Below are 19,472 nucleotides of genomic sequence, written 5' to 3' on the forward strand. Positions count from 1 at the left end.
TCTCCCTGTAGATCGTTTTTACTTGACCAACCTTTGGTGATGAGATTTGAGGCTTTACACCGCACATCATCATGTGAATAACCACTGTCCCATTCCTCTTTAATAATTGCACAAGTGTCATCAAATACAACAGCCACGTTGAAATCATCACAATCTGGACATAAATCAGATTCATAAGGTAATGGAGATCTCCTAAGGTAGTCCACCACCTGATTCCTCTCCCCAGGTAAGTACTCAACATCATAGGTGAAGTCAAATAGCCTCCAATTCATTTTTGCAATCCTAGGGTGGCTTTGAGTATTCCTTCTGAGGTTAATACCTTAAGCAATGGTTTATGGTCCGTACGGAGGGTGAACCTGTTACCCCAAACAAATTGTCTAAATTTTTCCATTGACCATACAGTGGCTAGCATCTCTTTTTCTATCACTGAGTATTTTTCCTCAGTTGGAGATAATGAACGAGAAGCAAACGCAATGGTCACCTCTTCACCATCATCATTTATTTGTGACAGTACAGCTCCTAGACCCTTGCCGCTAGCATCGGTCGTGATGATGCTCTGTGCAAGGTTGTTAAAGGCTTGAAGTGGAAAAGCAGAAATTAGATAATTCTTAATTTTCTTAAAATCACATTCAAGTTCATCATTCCAGACAAATTCATGTGTGACTTTAAGCAATTGTCCTAAATTATATGTTCTTGTGGCAAAATTCTTTACAAATTTGTAATAGAATTTCGCCAACCACAGGGAAGGATCGTACTTCATCTTTAGATTTGGATGAAGACGCTTTTTCAATAGCATCAATTAAACATTTATTTGGTGAAATACCATCACCACCTACTTTGTGACCTAGATATGTTACAGACTTCATTCTAAATTTGCATTTTTTAAGTTCAGCAGTTAACCCTTTTACCGCCAATTTATTTAATACTATTTTTAGTCTTTCATCATGCTAATTTATGTTACGACCCATTATTAAAATGTCGTCTTGGAAGTAGGTTATTCCTTTAATGCCTTTAAACAGTTTAAGCATTCATCTTTGAAATACTGCAGCAGTTGAAGCAAGGCCGAATGGCATCCTTACAAAGCGGTAACACCATTTCTCTGTGGCATTGTGGCCTTTATAACCACATCTGTAACACACAGGACGCTTGTCATCTTGATCATTTCTATTGAAGTTAGCAGTTTTCTTGCTGATTTCTTTGTAGGAGCGTTTGTCAAGTTTCCTCCCATCATGTTTACACAGTAGTGTGCATTCAAATGGGTGCAAAGGTTGCAGACTAGAACAGCACACCCTATTATAGTAAATGCTGTGTCCCCCACACAACCACAGACTTCTGCTTGCCCTCGAGTAATTCATAAGTGAAAGGTGGACTGGCTGTTTAATGCTACTGGCACGCCTTTCGCTTTGAAGATGGTGACCCAGTCTGCAATTTAAAGAGGAACAAGGATGCCCCTGCAGATGGTGCCATGAGTGACAGCACACACCTGCACCCCGTTTTGGAGTGTGCCCTTGAGAGTGACTCTTGTTTGGTAACATTTACTCTACACAACATCCATGTGGAACACAATCAGTGTGCCTCCAATCAGTTCCTTTGCCTTTGAGCCTGCTTGAGTTGTACGGTGTGGGCATAGGGGCAAATTGTTTCCTCATTTGCGTGAGCCCCAAGCAAATGAGGGAATTCCACCTTGTGATTGCATCCGCAAAAAATGTGCATCATTGCAGTCCTTATCACAGAATGGCCGCACACGTATCTGCAGTACCTTCTATAATACCAAAGTGCCCCAGGGATGCAGGAAGTGGGTGTAAACACCCATTGTGCCACCAGGGCACTCAACATAATATGGTCACTAGTCTTCTGAGTACATTGAGTGATCAAGCCATCACTCTACCTTTGATGACCCCTTTGCCGTTATTAGAATCACATACCTTAGAGTCATATTGTATCACTTAATCGTTGATCTTCAATCAATATTCTCACTTAAGCATGCTCTTGGGCCTTGAGATCACAGGATCGGTTTGGGTGCATCACGTAGCCACCTTGCCAACTTGTTCCTGGTTGGATGTCTGTCCAAAATGCTATAGGGACACAAAAAGAGCACCAAATCATCTTAATTTCTTCAAGGTTTTCAGTGGCTTCCGCAAATCTGGCTGTATCTGATAGACAGCGAGCTTTATAAAATATTTGCTTTTTCATGCACATAAAATGTCAAATTAGGCACTATTTGCCCTTGGAAGAAGCCTCATATTTCCATGCTTCCTGTTTGATGATGTTCTCACTGTGAGTAAGTGGAGAGCCACTAGAGATGGTGGGCTTGTCAGCCATAAAGTTGGAGGTGCTTCTGTGCTGATTTTTAAACAATGCAAAAAGTTCTGAAGATGGTGCAGGTTGGCAAGGAGAGCCAGCGGAGTTACATCAGGATGGGGCTATCTGATAACATTTCTTCTGACCATCAATGTGACATGCTGCCATATGTAGGATGCTCTTGAGGGTCAGTGTAGAGTATTGGAGGCCATGTTCCATGGTCTTTGCCCCCATTTTAATGCAAGAGCATAAGGGCTTGAACAGTAGTCCTGAAGTAGTTGCATTGGATCCCTTGAAGGTGAAATTTGTGTCTGTAAGTTAAAAGTCTGTCAGCCATTAGGGTTCCTGACTAAATGTTTGCCGATGACCCATTGCTACTGTCTAAATCACCAATGGGCCTTCAAAAAATCTTAAACTGTTTTGAGAACTTTTGCAGTCAAAGGGGTTTGGAAATAAGCGTAGCAAAAACCAAATACATGGCTCTAAATATCTGTCACTCTACGAGGTCTAATCCTAAATTCAAACGGTCCCCCTTGGAACGTGTGCATACCTTTGAATACCTGGGACTGACCCTCACAGAGCAACTAGATTCACGGCGCCATATCGAAAAGTGCAGGCTTAAATTAGATCAAATCACCGAGGGGCTGGTCAAAGTGCAACGAGGATTTCACTTTTGCCCAATCTCGCCAGTAATTCAAATATACAACAAGCATTTGCATAGCCAATAGGTCTCGCTTTTGGAACCTTATAAGTATTTAGTTATGCAGCACAATATCCTTGGTGCAAGAACATCAACTGTTGCATGGCTAAACACTTATAAGGTCCCAAAGGCGAGACCTATTGGCTATGCCAAAGCTTGTTGTTATTCCACCCTGCATTCCATAGAAGAACTAAAAAATGCAAGACATTTCAGGAAGCACTGATCCACGATTTGCCATGTCATTCAGAGGTGGGAGCAGTGGCGTAACATAGACCCCTGTGTGGGAGACCACTACAACGGTGGTCTCTAAGCAAAGACATTGAAACATATTTGCGTTTGCTGCCCTAGAGTTGCTGACCTGGACTTCATGGGATGAAAACATGTCTGCATCTCCACAAAGACAAGCACCTGTACCCTTGCATACTCTATGTCGTGGAGCCACCATACACACAAGCATCAGCAACAGAGAAAGAAAAAACATTTTGAACAGAAACGTGGCACATGCCCATACCACCAAATCAGAAAATAAACAAACATGATGGAACCATAAAATATGCGTTTTAATTCCCTACAATGTTATAATAATTATGTTTACTGTATTCTATTGTCTAAAGAAGCATTGCACGGATAAGTCATACAAATTATGAGTGGGCTTTTCAATATCAGGACCAAGCACAATGCTGAGCAATCACTTAACCGATTTCATATACATTTGCTAAAAATAGAAAAAGACAGGAGAAGTTATTCAAATTCTGCCACAGGCATCAATTGTAAGCGGCAATCCAGAAGCAATGTCAAACACGACATGTGATTAAATGTTGAAACACACGACGTCTTACTGGGAAAGTGGCCTAGACAAACTAAAAATCTGGATCAGAAAATACCTCCGACAAGAAAGCTGCGCTCTGCCACTTGTAACCAAATGAAATTCAAATGGCACCACTGTGGCCGACCAGCTGACTCACCGCTAAACTAAGTACTGTTAAACATATGTACAGTGCTACCATACCAACCGAAAGTTAGACAAGCAGCACAAGACATGTTTTAAGAAGGATGCGGAGTTGAGGAACACGCATTGTCAGCTACAATGCCTCCTTAATAGTCTTTCCGGCTGTGTGCCTCAAAGCAGCCTAGCGCTGCCTAGGGCACTTTATACAACAAACATTGAGCGCAACTTGAAAGCAGAAATAACTTTGATTCTAAAATTGTCAATGCCCCCTCTGAAGCATGTACCATGTTAACAACCATTTAGAGAACTAAAAAAACAAGGGAAGGCAGAAGTACAAACAAGAAAGCAAATAAATTAAAAACATTAAAGGTAGTTACTGTTCAGTATTGTGAGAGGAAAAGCATCGCCAAGAATGTGAAATGTCTTTGTTTGGGTGTTGGTGACATTAAACCGCATGTATCAGCTTTCCAATGCGCCAATAGGGCTCCCAGGGGGAGCATGTTCAGCGCTCTCTTCAGGCACAGTCACTTAAAATAAAAAATTAATAATGGCCAAATCAGCACGTGGCTGTAAGGGATGGACAGACTGGTCGATTTGAAGGTTTCGAGGCCACACTGAGGGCCACACAACTCGCCCTTTCACTTACTACTAGGAAACAAACAAAGGAGTTAGTGAGGAAATCGCAACTGCCACACAGCATGCCAGATAAATGGACAGATGAGGCAGGCGCGAAAAATGGGAAATAAAAGGAAGGGATATAGGAAAGAGAAAAATGGGGCAAAGTAAATAAACAGGGATGGTAACGGATCGAAAGTGACGGGGAAGAACAGAGAGGTTGGGAGATGTGCGGGGAGGACCCTAACTGGGGTTTGGAGCAAAGAGATGTAAGTGGGGGGGGGGAATGGAGCTGTGTGTTGAACGCATTATAGAAAGGTTGGGAACTTGTCGATGGTACAGAAAATGCGGCGAGAGAGCGCGTAATTAAATATCACAGTGAAAAGGAGACAAGTAAAAAATGCATCGAAAAATAACAGCAGGAGGGGGTTCTCAAGGAATAAAAAAATCGAGAGCCAAGGGGCACTTGTTAATTACGTGGCTAGGCAACAAGTGGAGAGAAAATGGGAGAGTAACAAGCAATGGCTGCGTGGCCGCGAAAGTGAAAGGAAAATGAAGCTGCCGAGGAGGGAGTGGGAGAAGGGAGGGGGTAGGGGAGGGGACTCACGCGCTGTAAGGCTTAGAAAGCCAGATGGCAGCTGTGCACGTCGCGCGTGCTTGTGCGCGTAACAGCAAGCTGGAGGCTGGCAAAAGCCTGTGGGTAGCACTTTGAAAACCCAGTTACTAAATGTCTTGCCAGAGCACCGCATGCGCTGGCTCAGGTGAGACCTAAAAACACAAAACACAGCAAAAACCAGCACGTACTCTTACCTGTCAACAGACAGAAAAGCAAGCAGGCATGGAGGCGGGTGGGAGGGGCCTTTATTCTATTGTAATAAAAAAAATACTAGCATGTTACAGTGCCTGTTGGGAGGTGGGACCGCCTCCTCATTATGTAATGACTGGGAAGAGGAGGATCAATGAGGGGGCAATGGTCAGCCCTGTGACCTGCACCAAAGCCAGCGACTGCAGCATGGTCAAAACCCCCCAAGCGCAGAAGATTCTGATGGCGGACCCAATGGGACATACTGTTCACATGCAGTGTGCAGACCTGGCTCAGTCTCAGAAGCGGGTACTCTATGAATTTCCATTTTGCCTTCTAAACTGAGTTTGTGGGACTCTGGTTCTAAGGGCTAATAATCAAGTACCACAACGGCAGTCTAAGCTCCCAAAGCCACAAGCAGAGGAAATGCTTCTAGAATCCTCGCACCTCCAAGATATCGGGTTAGAAATTCTAGACGCAAAATCATACAGGTATTGTTCATAAAGGTCACTTCATACAAGATGCCATCATGACAACAGGAATCAACCAGGAAGCCAGCCACCACTCCATAAACATAATACGTTTTTATGCAAACTGAGCTTACAGTGTTGGAAACAGAGGAAACCCAAACAGACAGTGACTGCTTTACAAACCTTTTTTCACCTATTCACAGCTGCCTCTTTTCAGGTTGTGTATGTGTAACATTTCTATGATTGCAATGTGTTTATGTGTGACTTTTTAATTCCTCATGAGTGGCACTTTGTGTGACTCTTTATCATGAACGGAACAAATAATTTATGGCCATGTAATGAGATTAAGGCTACATTTTATTTCATGATGTGTATTGTAATGGCCTAAAAAGTACAGTATAACGGGTGCAACACTCTTGCCCTGGTCATGCGAGGTGTAACAGCAACAATGGCCAGAAGCTGCAAAGCATCTCTCTAGGCTCTGCACACTGAGCCTGCACATGTGGTGAGCCTATGGAAATGTCAGAGGTAAAGGGCTCGATGGCCTGGCTCCACTAGTCTTCAGTCATTTAATGCATCAGCAGACACTGGGAGCCCATTGTAAGTACCTCTGCTGTTGGGGTGCTCTTAAGTTGTTTCACATATAAAGTGATCGCTCCTATTAGTGTGGCCCCCAAAACACTTTTGCTTTCTCTTTCAAAGCTTGGTGCGTGCACGAGCGGGTCGGAGTTATTGGTTTTGAAGCCTTTGGAGTGTTACCCGGGAAAAAGCACGGAGGCCGCTCACGGTTTGACACCCTGGCTCCTGGCATCTGACAGACCCCATCCTGACAATGAGAGAGTGTCTTCAGCGCAATAGCATGTGTGCTCTTCCGGGCTGTGCCTGAGAAGTGATGGCTAGCACAGGGCTAGTGATATGTCTGAAAAAGTTGCCTGGAATGAATCAGAATGAAAACCAAAGTGAAATGCTAGAAGACAGCAGCTTGACTGCCCATGGAAAAGCTGAGGCTGAGACTGGTAGAATTAATGGCAGACAGAGAAGAGCGGGCGGATGAGTTGCTAGATAGTTAGGAGCAGATGGCACAAACAAATATGTCAGCTGCACTGGTGAAGCACGCAGCCTAAGTGAGATTTTGCCCTGTGCTCAATTTGTAAACAAGCATTGGCTCACAGAGCACATCAAACATCAAAGCGGCCGTGAAAGTGAAAGTGATCGTGATCAAGCGCAGCACGCACCCGCGCACATGCACTGTAGCTCTAGGCTGGCCATGGTAGCATTTTTTGTAAGCCCTCACAAAAAGTCTCGCCTGACCCAGCGCATGCGCTGGGTCAGGCGAGACCTAAAAAGCCGGGCTAGGAACAGCTTTTTATGGGGTGGAGCTCTGGGGGTCACAAGTGTTAAGCTGTCGCGCAGCGCGGGCCTGGCAGCAGCAGCGCGCAATGACGGAGACCACACCAGCTCACTGTGTCGGTGCGCGAATGCCCCACTCGGGCACGCCCCCTTTATTTAAGCTCTGCGCGTACGCCACCGTCGTGGCGTACGCACGTCGTGGGTGACAAGGGCGCTCTAGCGGCAAACGCTAGAGCGCTGACTGTAACATCCCTATCCAACTTGGCTAAATGAAACTTGGACCAGGAGTCCCTCTTTTCAGTCACTTACTTGGCAGGCAAAGTCTTTGAGACGGCTGCTTGGCGGGGGGTTCCGTCGCAGTTCATACCTGGCCGTCGCTCGGGTGTTGGTAGTCGCCGGGCCGTCACGTTCCGCCTCCTCAGCTTCGGAGCTGGGCCCGTCCCGGGCTGCCGTCTCTTCGGGGTGGTCGGGCGGTGGTGACTGTTCTCTCACAGGGCCCCGGGCACCCCCCTCTTCCTCTCCCTCGGACTCTAGCCGGTGTCTTATGGCTGTGGGAATGCGTTTGAACCACGAGATGTTTCGGGTGGCTGACTCGTTTCCCCGGCGAATCGTGACCATTGTCCCCCGGCGTCGTTCTACCGTCCAACTTCCCGGCTCGTATCGTGGCTTGAACTTTCCCCCCGGTCGTCGGTCCCTGATGAGGACATTGGCCCCCGGCCCGAGGGCGCGCTCCCGACACCCTCTCGCCCGGCTCACCTGCTGGTTTCGGTGCGCTTGTCGTCGTAGCGCTTGTTCCGCCTCAAATGGTGGGGGGGGGGCCCATCCTGGGACTGTGGGTAGACCATCCCGGCGGGTCCCCTTCAGCATGAGGGCCCAGGGGGTTTGCTTGATGGAGCAGTGGGGTGTGCTTCGATACTCTCCGAGAAAACGCTGAATTTCTCGCTCGGGGTCCAGTCGTTCGGCACTGGCAATGCGGAGGGTCTTGTTCAGTGTCCTCATAAAGCGTTCGACCTCGCCGTTTGCCTGAGGCCACTGCGGGGTGATCCGCCGGTGTCGTATTCCTTGGAGGGCGAGGAACTCCTTAAACTCGTGGCCTTGAAACGGCGGCCCGTTGTCACTTTTTAGTTCCGACGGGCGTCCGAACATGTGGAATATCTTTTCCAGTGCTGGCCCTACAAATGTGAACGCGGTGGATGGCAGCGCCTCCACCAGTGGGTACTTGGAGAAGTTGTCCATCACTACTAGCGTGACTCTGCCTTCGGGGAGGGTCCCAAAGTCAACACTGATTTTGGCCCAGGGGTGTCTTCCTGGCTCTTCAGTTGCGATGGGGGCTGGATGTTCTGGTCCGCTAGTCATCTGACACGCTGGACAGCTCCTTACGATATCACCCACCAGGGCATCCAGTCCTGGGAACCACACCTTTTCTCGCATCCTGGCCTTCATTTTCTCTGTCCCTTGATGTCCTTTGTGGGCCAGAAGGGTGGCTTGGCGTCGCAACGCTGTTGGCACGACGATCCTGGCCCCTCTCAGGACTATTCCGTCTCTGGTGGTGCTGAGCTCGTTTCGTACTCGCCAGATCTGCTGCAAGTCCGCCCTTTCTTCCGGTGTCCACGTGTTGGCGGACTGTAGGAAGTTGGCCCATGACCCTCGCAGTAGGGCTTCCTTGGTCCTGGTCATCACGGGGTCTTGTTCCGCGGCTTGCATTATCTCTTGTAACGTCAGCACTTGTGGGCATGTTAGTGCCGCGATGAAATCGAGGTGTGCTTCGGCATCGTCTTCCTCCGTTGTCCCCTACGGGATGTGTTCGCGATGGCCCGGGTGCCTGGACAAGAAATCGGCTGGGTTCTTGGCTCCAGGCCGGTACGTTATGTCCATGTGGTACTGTTGCAGTCCGATAGCCCACCGTTCTATTCGTGGCGGGGGGTGCGGAGCTGTTCCTCTGAACAGGGGTACCAGCGGTTGATGGTCCGTCACGACCGTGAACGGATGGCCACAGACGTACAGGTGGAAGTATCGACAGCCCCATCGTATGGCCAGTGCCTCTCGCTCAATCTGGGAATATCTCCGTTCGGTCGCTGTGAGGGCCTTGCTTGCGTAGGCCAACGTGGCCCACCGGCCTGGTTCTTGCTCTTGGGTGAGGACAGCCCCAAGTCCTACTGGGCTGGCGTCAACTATCAGCTCTGTCTTCTTTGCCGGGTCGAAGTATACTAAGGTGGCCTGGTCAAGGAACGCTGTTTTGACGGATTGGAACGCCAAGTCTTCTTGGGGCCCCCATTGCCATGGGGCGTCCTTTTTCGTGAGCTGTCGGAGCGGCTCTGCAATTGTTGCTAGGTTCGGAATGAATCTTCCACAATACGTGGCCATCCCCAGAAAGCTGCGCACCTCTGCGGCAGATGTGGGTGCAGGAGCGTCCTTGATGGCTTGTGATTTCCGGGGGTCCACTTGGATGCCGTCGTTTGTAAACGTGTATCCGAAAAACTCTATCCGCTGCTGAAACAGCTGGCACTTGTCTTTGTGAAGAGGGACTCCGTATTCTCTGAGGCGTGTCAGTGTGGCTCTGACCCGCCGATAGTGTTCGTCTACGGTTGTAGAGTGAATCAGGATATCGTCACTCACATTCATGACCCCAGGCAGGCCTTGTAGGATGTCTCTGATAGTGTTCTGGAAGATCTCCTCCGCTGACGATATCCCGAAGTTGAGTCGCCGGTATCGTCTCAGCCCTAGGTGCGTGCTGAAAGTGGTGATGTACCTACTCTCCTTGGCCAACGTTAACTGGTGGTAACCTGCGTTTAGGTCCAGTTTGGAGAACCACCGCGCGCCGTTCAGGTCTGCGATGATGTCATCCATGGTGGGCGTGATGTGCCTCTCCCTCTTGATGGCTTTGTTGGGGAGCCTCATGTCGATGCACACCCGGATCTTGCCTGGTTGACGAGGTTTTTCCGCGATTACCATCGGGGACACCCACGGAGTGGGGCCGGTGACTGTCTCTATGACCCCTTGTTCTTCGAGTTTCCTGAGTTCTTCCTCTACCAGAGGTCGTAGACAGAACGGGATTCGCCTGTGCTTCAGGGCTGTGGGCGCGACGGAGCGGTCGATGTGGAGTTTGACTGGTGGGCGTTTGATGTTCCCTAGGCCGGTGAATAGTTCAGGGAACTGATCCAGAAGGTCGGCCGTTTGCGTGTCTTGAACTTTCCGGAGGAACATCAGGAGCCCCAGGTCTTCAGCGGCATGCCCACTCAGGAGGGTGTCTACCTCTTGATTGATGATGTGCACTTCAATGGTGATTTCGGCATCCTCCGTCCCCACCGGCACTGTCATCTTCCCCAGGAGGGGCAAAGGAACATCGCTGCCGTAGGCATAGATCCGGGCCTTCGAGGTTTTGAGCTCTGGCTTTGGTCGGAGGCGGTTGTACTGCTGCACTCCCATAACAGTGACGGATGCTCCCGTGTCGATCACGGCGTTCACCTTTGATCCAGCGACCATGATGTCGCACCGAGGCTGGGGACGTCTCGTGCTTTTTAAGGCCCTGGTGAACGAGACCACGTATGTCTCTTCTTCGTCGTCGGACTCCGAGTCGTCTTCTTGTAGGGCTTGTGTGTGTCGAGGCCCTGTGTCGGTTCTGGAGGAGAGGGATAGTTGGGACAGTTGCCTCACCATGCCTCTTGTGGGCCTCTTCCCTCGAGCATCCTTCCTTGTGGCGCGCTTCCTGCAGACGGAGGAGAAATGGTTCAGTGTGCCACAGTTCGTGCACGTCTTTCCTTTCGCTGGGCAGGTTTTCCCTTGATGTTCTTCATACCCGCAGTAGTCGCACTGCGTCGGGGGTGACTGTCTGGCTGCTGGTCTGCGTTTCTTCTCGTGCGTCCGCACTGCGTCTGCGCGCTCTGTTTTGATGGTCACGCTTGGCCCCGCGCCTCGCTTAAGTGCTTGTTCCATCTCTTCCGCCCGCGCGTCGGATAGATCGTGGGAGCGGGCTAGCACCAGGATATCGGCCATTGGAATGTTCGGTTGGCGGAGGATGAGGCTCCGCAACTTCTTACTACGGATGCCGTAGATGAGCTGCGCTCTGATTTCCTCCTTCGCGCGGTCGCCGACCAGATGGGTGTCTGCCAGCACCCTCAGCCGTACATGGAATGCGTCTACCGACTCCCCTTCTTTTTGCTTCGCCTGACGCATTTTGAACATCTCGAAATCTGGATTCATCTGGGGGTCAAAGTGCGTGTTGAGGGCCATCACGGCTGCATCGTAGTCGTCTGCTCCGCCAGTGTTCGGGAGGTGCTTGAACAACAGGTAGACTTCCTCCCCAGCGTAGTGAAGAAGGAGTGACCGCTTTACCGCGCCATCCGTCTCCCTGGAGCCGATGAAATAATTGTTCAATCGCCCAATCCACGTTTGCCAGCGTGGTGCGGCTGTCGCCGGGTCAGCAGTCTCACTAAAAGGAGGCAGGACGCCTGTGGGCGGGTGGAATGGGTGGGTAGGCGGCGGAGCGTTGTCATCCGCCATGGCACTGCAGTGGAGGGTGACTCCGGGCGGTGGGGTGGGTGCACAGAGGCCGGACGACGGGCAGCACAGCCGGGGCCTCAGGCAACGGCTGGCACGTGGGCCTTGTTAAAAGCAGTGGCGGGAGGAGGCGGGCTTGAGGCAGGGCTGGAGGGCGGGAATCTTCATCCGCAAAGTAGTGTGGTCCGTGGTTGGTGCACACGTGCTCACCTCAAAGAGCAGGCCTGTACAGTGCAGAGACAACGGGTGCGGCCGCAGGGCAGGCTCGAGGGCTTCCAGGCGCATCAGGTGCGCGATCGCGGGGCTGCCGCGATGCGCTCAGCGGGAGGTGGCGCTGTCACTGGGTCACGCGGCGGGTCCGGCCGCCTCATCGCCAGTGTTAAGCTGTCGCGCAGCGCGGTCCTGGCAGCAGCAGCGCGCAATGACGGAGACCACACCAGCTCACTGTGTCGGTGCGCGAATGCCCTACTCGGGCACGCCCCCTTTATTTAAGCTCTGCGCGTACGCCACCGTCGTGGCGTACGCACGTCATGGGTGACAAGGGCGCTCTAGCGGCAAACGCTAGAGCGCTGACTGTAACAACAAGGATATGACTAAAATGGAATCAGTGATAAATCGAGTTTTACATCTGCTGATACGTTTACCAACGAGCACCCCCCTGCTTCCTCCAAGACTAGATATGGGGCTCAGACACATCTCAGACAGAGGGTGACTCAGACCAGTCCTTTATTGGAGACTTAACTGGGCTACCCCTGAGCTCTGCTCCTATCAAAAGAAGTCTTAGACATCCCTGGGTCTGAAAGCATACCGTGAAACACAGGGTAATATGGGACGGGGGAACCTGTGGGATGATCCGCCGGTAGCTGCCACTACTAACAAATTATTTTTAAAGAGAAATTATGCGCAGAACAAACTGACACAATTGCAGGCTCCGCCTTCACTAGGCACCCTGACTGATTCTTTTCTTTTGATGAAGAACGAATTTAAGCTAGAAAAGCTCCTTGATGAGACGGACCCTCCAACAGCCAGGAAGTTATATCTTCAATTTTGTTATAGGAGAGGATGTGGTCCATCGGCTAGACTGCCAACTTTGGTGCTGGAAACCAGGGTTCGAGCCTCGAGGTCGCGTCCACATCCTGTGATTCTGGGCAAATCCCTTCATCTCCTCGTGCATGAATGTGTAAAGGAACCGGTGCTCAAGTAAAGCGCTCCAATACCTTCGGGTCGAGTTTGCGCTATATAAAATCTGCAAAGAAAAAATAAATAAAAATATTACACTTCCGCTTGCCTCCTTCACTGCTACATGGAATAAGACTCATGAGCCAGCCAGGTCTGCATGCCCCTCTTGTGGGTATAATAAGGAAACAAAAGAGCATGTTTTGTTCTTCTGCCCAGCCTACCCGGATGGAAGGAGAAAATGGTTATTTCCTGTCTGTCGGAATTTAAGAATCAGAAGATTTGCAGGAGCCTTTCGGATTTTAAAATCAGATGCGAGGCAAAGCCTGGTTTTTGCTGTATCACGTTATTTGCTAATTGTGTGGAGTATCAGGCAAAAGGTTGACAGCAACCAATCCCCTGATACTCTCGAGGCTCTGTGTCCTCCCTGACTGTACAGCATTTTAAATACCAGAGGAGTACAGAGGGTACTAAACATATGCTTATGACTTGTATTGTATAAGAATCCTGGCACGTTTTAAGATTGATTTATAATTCTACATACCTTTGAAAGCACATCTCCCCCCAACATTTTTACTGACTGGTATTCTTACCTGTGTTTTACTTGTGAATTTATTTTATTCGCTTGATGTGTTCCGATTTTGAATCAAACGGCTTTGGTTGTATCTTAATATGTTGTAATATTGCATCTGTACTTTTATGGCTCAATGAACCGAAATAAAGTTATTTGCTTTGCTTGCTATGTTATATATACAGCAATAGAAAACAATATACTCAGAAAGCTTGAAAGAAAGACCTTTTTTATACAAGTGCTGGTAGCACCTCTTTAAATGCCCAAAAATAGAAAAAAGAAACCCCTTGTTAGTTTCAAAAATAGATTAAAAAATCTTAAACAGGGGAATAACAGATATGCTAAACGAATTGAATAAATGAATAAATACAAGAAAACAAGAATTAAAATATCAAAGCACGTGGAAGTCTTATTGACTGGAAACTGAAATGGTGCCCACAATTCTTTGGAACCTATTTACCACATGAGCTATCATTCCAGAATACAGCACCCTAATGTTCTTTTCATCTTTTACCATTAAGTGCACATTAATGACATTTCCTTTTTTTAGTCAAATCTACTGCAAACCAGCACGCTTAAAACACTAGCACACACTCTTGCACAGACGATTTTAAATAACCGCAAAAAATACAAAGACATTTTGACCTGCACAAGAAATCTTTTAAACTAAAATCAACGTCGCAGCATAAGATGACTATATTACCTACTGGCGGTCGCCAGTAGGTAGTTATAGTTAGGACCCTGTTTCCATAGGAAAACCGCAACATTCTATTTGGAATAACTTTGGCGCCGGTCGACGAATCCTCCCGAAATTTTCAAAATAGGTGGGGCGCTACGCTCTGCTCCTACCCTGAAAGTCTCGGGGGGATTCGTCAAGCGGGGGCTGAGAAAAAAGGGGGGTCCCAAAACGCGTTTTTCCCATGCATTTTTCCATAGGACCTTTAGACACAGCTACAGCCCGAACGGCTGAACAGAGTTACTTGAAATTTGGCAGAGAGGTAGTCCTCAGGTCAAGGAAGTGCCTTTTGTAGGTCTGGTGTAAATCTGTTCAGTAGTTCCTGAGAAAATAGCATTTAAATCAATATATATATCTGTGGCAGCTTACGGTGCGCTTACGGTGCGCTTACGGTGCGCTTACGGTAAGCTTACCGTACGCGTACGGTGCCGTGCGCGAGCGCGAATCTGATTGGCTGTTAGATCTTAGTAAACATTCGAATAGGTCGAAACCAGGAAGCGGCGGCCGCCATTTTCTCTCTCGCACTCTGTGGGGGGGTTGAAAAACAAAGGCCAAAAACATGTAAAGGGGCTATTTAGACAGCTCCTAAGCACATAGCCATGATGACGGAGTCCCCAAAGATCCCCCAAGGCCAAAAAGGCAATTTTAATTTTTTTGAAAATTTCGCCGATTACGCTTACCGTACGCGTACGGTAAAAATTAAAAAAAAAAAAAATTATCCATACTCTCCCCACTCCGTGTGCAAATGGTGCACGAAGGGCACCATTTGTGGATGGCATGTAGTGCTTTAAGAAAAATTCTCACTGTGCTCACGGTGCTCACTGTGCGCGCACGGTGCGCGAAGCGCACCGTGCGCGCACGGAACGAACTGCGTTAAGTGGGCGCGCACGCCACGAATGGCGTAAAGTAACTTAGCATTTAAAAAACCGTACAAATTCACTGAAAAAACCATAGGTTTCACACACGTTATAGTTAGCTGGACATTTTACTGATAAAAAACCATTGAAATTCCCCCGTTATAGTTAGTGCAGGCAACTATAACTCACGCGACCGCAATCCTCTGCTGATGACATATGTGTCTTTATGAAAAAAAAATATTTGTAATATATGTATAGCTAAAATTTAATGGAAGAAGACATGGGTAAATAAGTGTCTAAATACAGTATTAGCATCAGCAGAGGATTGCGGTCGCGTGAGTTATAGTTGCCTGCACTAACTATAACGGGGGAATTTCAATGGTTTTTTATCAGTAAAATGTCCAGCTAACTATAACATGTGTGAAACCTATGGTTTTTTCACTGAATTTGCAAGGTTTTTTAAATGCTAATTCCTAACTATAACGTGTGTGAAACCTATGGTTTTTTCAGTGAATATATATATATCTACAAACAAAGTTCCCTTGCTGTGGAGGCACATTCCGGATCGTCGCTCAAGTCTCATGTACAATGCCCCTTAGAATTTGCTGCCGATGCGTTTCAAGCATTACGCCCTTCCTCATGGGCAGCCTTTAAAGCAAAAGAATGGCGGTCAACAACCAGCGTTTTCCCTCGTTGGTTTTTATTATTCCTTGATTCCATAATTATGGTGCATTCTGGGGCTGGTAGTTGTAATGGGATACCACCAAACCATTTCAAGCTTTAAAAAAAACAATCAATAATCGGGGAAACAAAACTGTCACATGAGAAATGCAATTGCAATACCAGGCCTCTCCCGCTTTGCTTCGCCTCGCCACTCGAGCTCCTGTAAAGTGCAGAAGAGGCACTTGGCCCAGGTGCTCAGAATCCATAGTAGGCTGGAAAATCAGGACATAAAGAGCTAAAGGTCTCAAACCCCACGAATGGGACTAATAGCCCTTGCGTGCGCCGTGGTATTTTGAAAGGTTGTGTGCAATCTGCTTGAAAAGAGGGTGGCTGCTCAAATTCTCCTAGGATGAAACAGCTCCTTCTTGATTGAAGAGACACGTGCTTTGTGGACGACAACAATCATTCTGCTCTTTGTCAGCCAGTGTCACAGAAAAGATGGCTCAAAGTACTGAAACAGAGAGCTGGATAGGTGAGATGAAGGCAGAAGGAACAATAGGCACAATGCTAAGAGGTGTGGGGCAGCACTTGAGAGGACAGGAGGAGCAGGCGTTTCATTCCATCTTTTTAACAGGAGAGAACCTTCTAGGCCTATGACTAGCCTCAGAAAGCAATGGTTGAGAGAAGGCTGAGGCACTGAAATACTGACCCGAGAACATCCTTAAATGCCCCTCCCCAATGTCTCTGTGGCTCATTTTTAGGTCTCGCCTAGCATTGCAGCACGCATGCGCTTCACGCTCTGCGAGGCTCATTGTAGTAGGGCATGTTTTAGAAGTGGAGTGGAACCTCCGCCCGTCTTTTTCATTAGCTGACGTCATCTTCCATGGTAAATGCTGGCTTCCGATTGAAAATGAGGCTTCTTAGTTCCTCCTTGTTACTGCTCTGTCTCCTTTTGGGACTCCCCATCAGGACTGGATCGTTTACTTGCGGCGTTATATTGTCTCCTTCAATTAGTCGGTGGGCACTTTTTTTACTCAATCGCGCAATGACGACAGCTTGTTATTTAGTTGTGAATGGTGGCCTTTCACTTTAGGCACACCTTTAATTGTTAGTGAACGGGGATGCTTTAACGTTAAGCACGCCTTTAATGGTTTGTGAACGGCGCCGCTTTCACTTTTTGAACAGTGCCACTTTCACATAAGCGCCGCTTTTTGTTTCCAGTTCCGGATGTGCGTGCAGCAGTATGAGTAGGGAGCGCGGGGAGACTTCCACCTTAACTTCAGAGGGCTATCCTTTGCCTTAAACTGGTCAGGCTCCATTCTCGTTTTATTGTACCTCTCGTCAGCATCGTAATAATATAAAATTAAGGGGTTTGTTTTTAGATCACATGTGAAGGTGCTGAATGTGTTTTTCCTGTGAAGCGCGCACACACCTCGTAATTCTGCCCTGGATGCATTGGCTTTTCCGGCTAATCTGATGCCATAAATTCCAGTCCGTGTCCACTTGGCTGCTCCCCCCACCTCCTCCGTGCAAGTTATTTTTATTTACGGCAGCCCTCGCACTCCACAGCACACATACGGCGCTGCCTTTCCTCCGTTCAGACAGTGCTCTTGCAGCTACACAACACCGCCTTCATTTTATTTAGTCTGTGAGCACTATTAATAACAATCTCTTACTGCATGCACGACGTGTTTAAATATAAGCAAAGCACGTCGTGCCAGCAGTAAGCAGCCGGGACAATGGCGGCCGGCATTCCAGGGCCATAGGTCTCGCATTGAAATGCAAGACCTATTGCAATGCAAATATTATTTGTTTTTTTACAGCTGCGCGACCAGACGGACAGGGGAGACGGTGTAATTTGCCCAAGATCCTACATCGCTATATATCCTGGTTCAATACAGTTGACATGGCAGACACAAGAGCGCCTCTCACCCAGACTACGAATTTCTCTGTTTCAAAAACAATATCCTTTCGCCCTCAGATGTTTATTTTGGTATGTTATTCTCCCCCAGGATATTCCTATTTTCACGCTAAAGCTCCGAGAGGCGGTGTGGCAGGAGTATGGTGGGTGAGAGGGGGCTGCATAGGTAGATCGTTTGTTTCCCGTGTCCAGGGTGGGGGATCTTTCTGGTTTGTGTGGTGGGACGTTTTAGTAAAGTTGAAGGTGGAGAAGTCGGGGCGAGTGTGGGGGTATGAGTCTCTAGTGCTACCCAGGCACGGTTTGGGGGCTGAGAGAATACGTCACTTCCATGACAATATTCGGGGGTTGCGTTATCTTCGTCTTTTTTTATTTAAACTCGCTTTTTAAATTTAGTTATGGTGAAATTAAGTGATCTGCACACAATCACTGGATGTTGAGCCTCCTGTGGAGATTCGCACTGTCCCCAGCTTCAAAGTCGGCCGCTGTCTCTGTTATGGCACATCCTCTTTCCTTGCATGCATCAATTGCCCCAACAGGCTGCCTTTGGGCTAGTTTTGGTAGCTTCCGGGCTACCATGCAACAGCGGTCCCTGGTTGTAAAGGAAGCAGAAGCCAAGTTCTACTGAGTGAGGCAGAGTGAGGAGATTAACGTGCTGCTGCACCGGAGTATGTGCACATGGATTGGGCTGAAGGGAAAAAAGAAAAATGCGCTGTTTCTTTTGTTTTTTTTTCGTGGGGCTGAGGGTGCGGGTGAGACGTGCAAGTGAGGTGGGTATGATTTCCTGCCTCTCTTTGGAGTACTCTGGCACGTTTTGTTTAAAAGGCGGGAACCGGCCTTTCTTTAAGATGCGGCACTCTCATGTAGTGTTTTATGTGAGAGAGCTGGAGGTAGGATTCCGCCTCTCAGGGGACTTTACTGAGTGTGGGCACTTTCCGGAGGGATGGGGATAGGATCCCATCATTTATGGGCTTTTGGGACGCTGCAGGCATTGAATGTACGACTTACAATTGAGGCAGTGTCTGAGCTTGTCTCGCAACATTGGCGCTTCAGGCTCAGATCAATTTAATGCTCTATTGATAAAAAGCATGTGTGGCAGCGATTGAAGGTGGGTTTTTTTTTCGCGATACCTAGTCATTGCTCACCTGCAGACTTTGAAACTGGGGGCCTGGGTATGAGTCCTAGCGTCGGATCCCCATCCTGTGATTTTGGGCAAATCACTTAATAGCTGGATATCGGTACTTGTGCAGGATAGTTGCGATGATAGGATGAGCTGTTTTAGCCGCCTAGTAAAAACCTAGCTGTTCATGGCTATATTTTTTTCACTTGACTACATTTTTAGGTCTCGCGCCTAGCGGTGCAGTGCGCGGCACTGCTCGCACAGTGCGAGACATTTAGTAGCTAATAATGGGGTTTCAGAGAGTGCCCTAGGAATCACACACGCTTGTGCGTGTGGTTTTCCTTTTGTGTCCCGCTATTGGCCTTTGCGTGCGTGTTTTTCACTAAGACGGCATGCAATAGGCAAAGGCAGGCGCATTGCTCTGCCCATGGCCTATTGGTGTCTATTACGCGCACCAAAGGCCATGTGGTTTCAATTATCGTGCCCAGACCCGGGCGCGATAATTGAAAGCATGTCTCGCTGTGGCGCCCGCACCACTCGCAGGCTTCTTTTTTTTTTTATCCATTTCACAAGGAAGCGTGGAGCAGTAGAGCGAGCCATATTAAAAGACTGCGGAGCTCTGTACAAGTTTGAAGGTAGTGACAGTAAATGTAAGTGGGGTGACTTCTGAGAGGGAGTGTGGGCTTTTTAGTATGTCATGCATAACTCGTCGCCTCACCACGGGTTGTAAGTGCTATGTAAATGTAA

This window comes from Triturus cristatus, chromosome 7, assembly GCF_964204655.1.
Source record: "Triturus cristatus chromosome 7, aTriCri1.1, whole genome shotgun sequence".
Taxonomy (NCBI): Eukaryota; Metazoa; Chordata; class Amphibia; order Caudata; family Salamandridae; genus Triturus; species Triturus cristatus.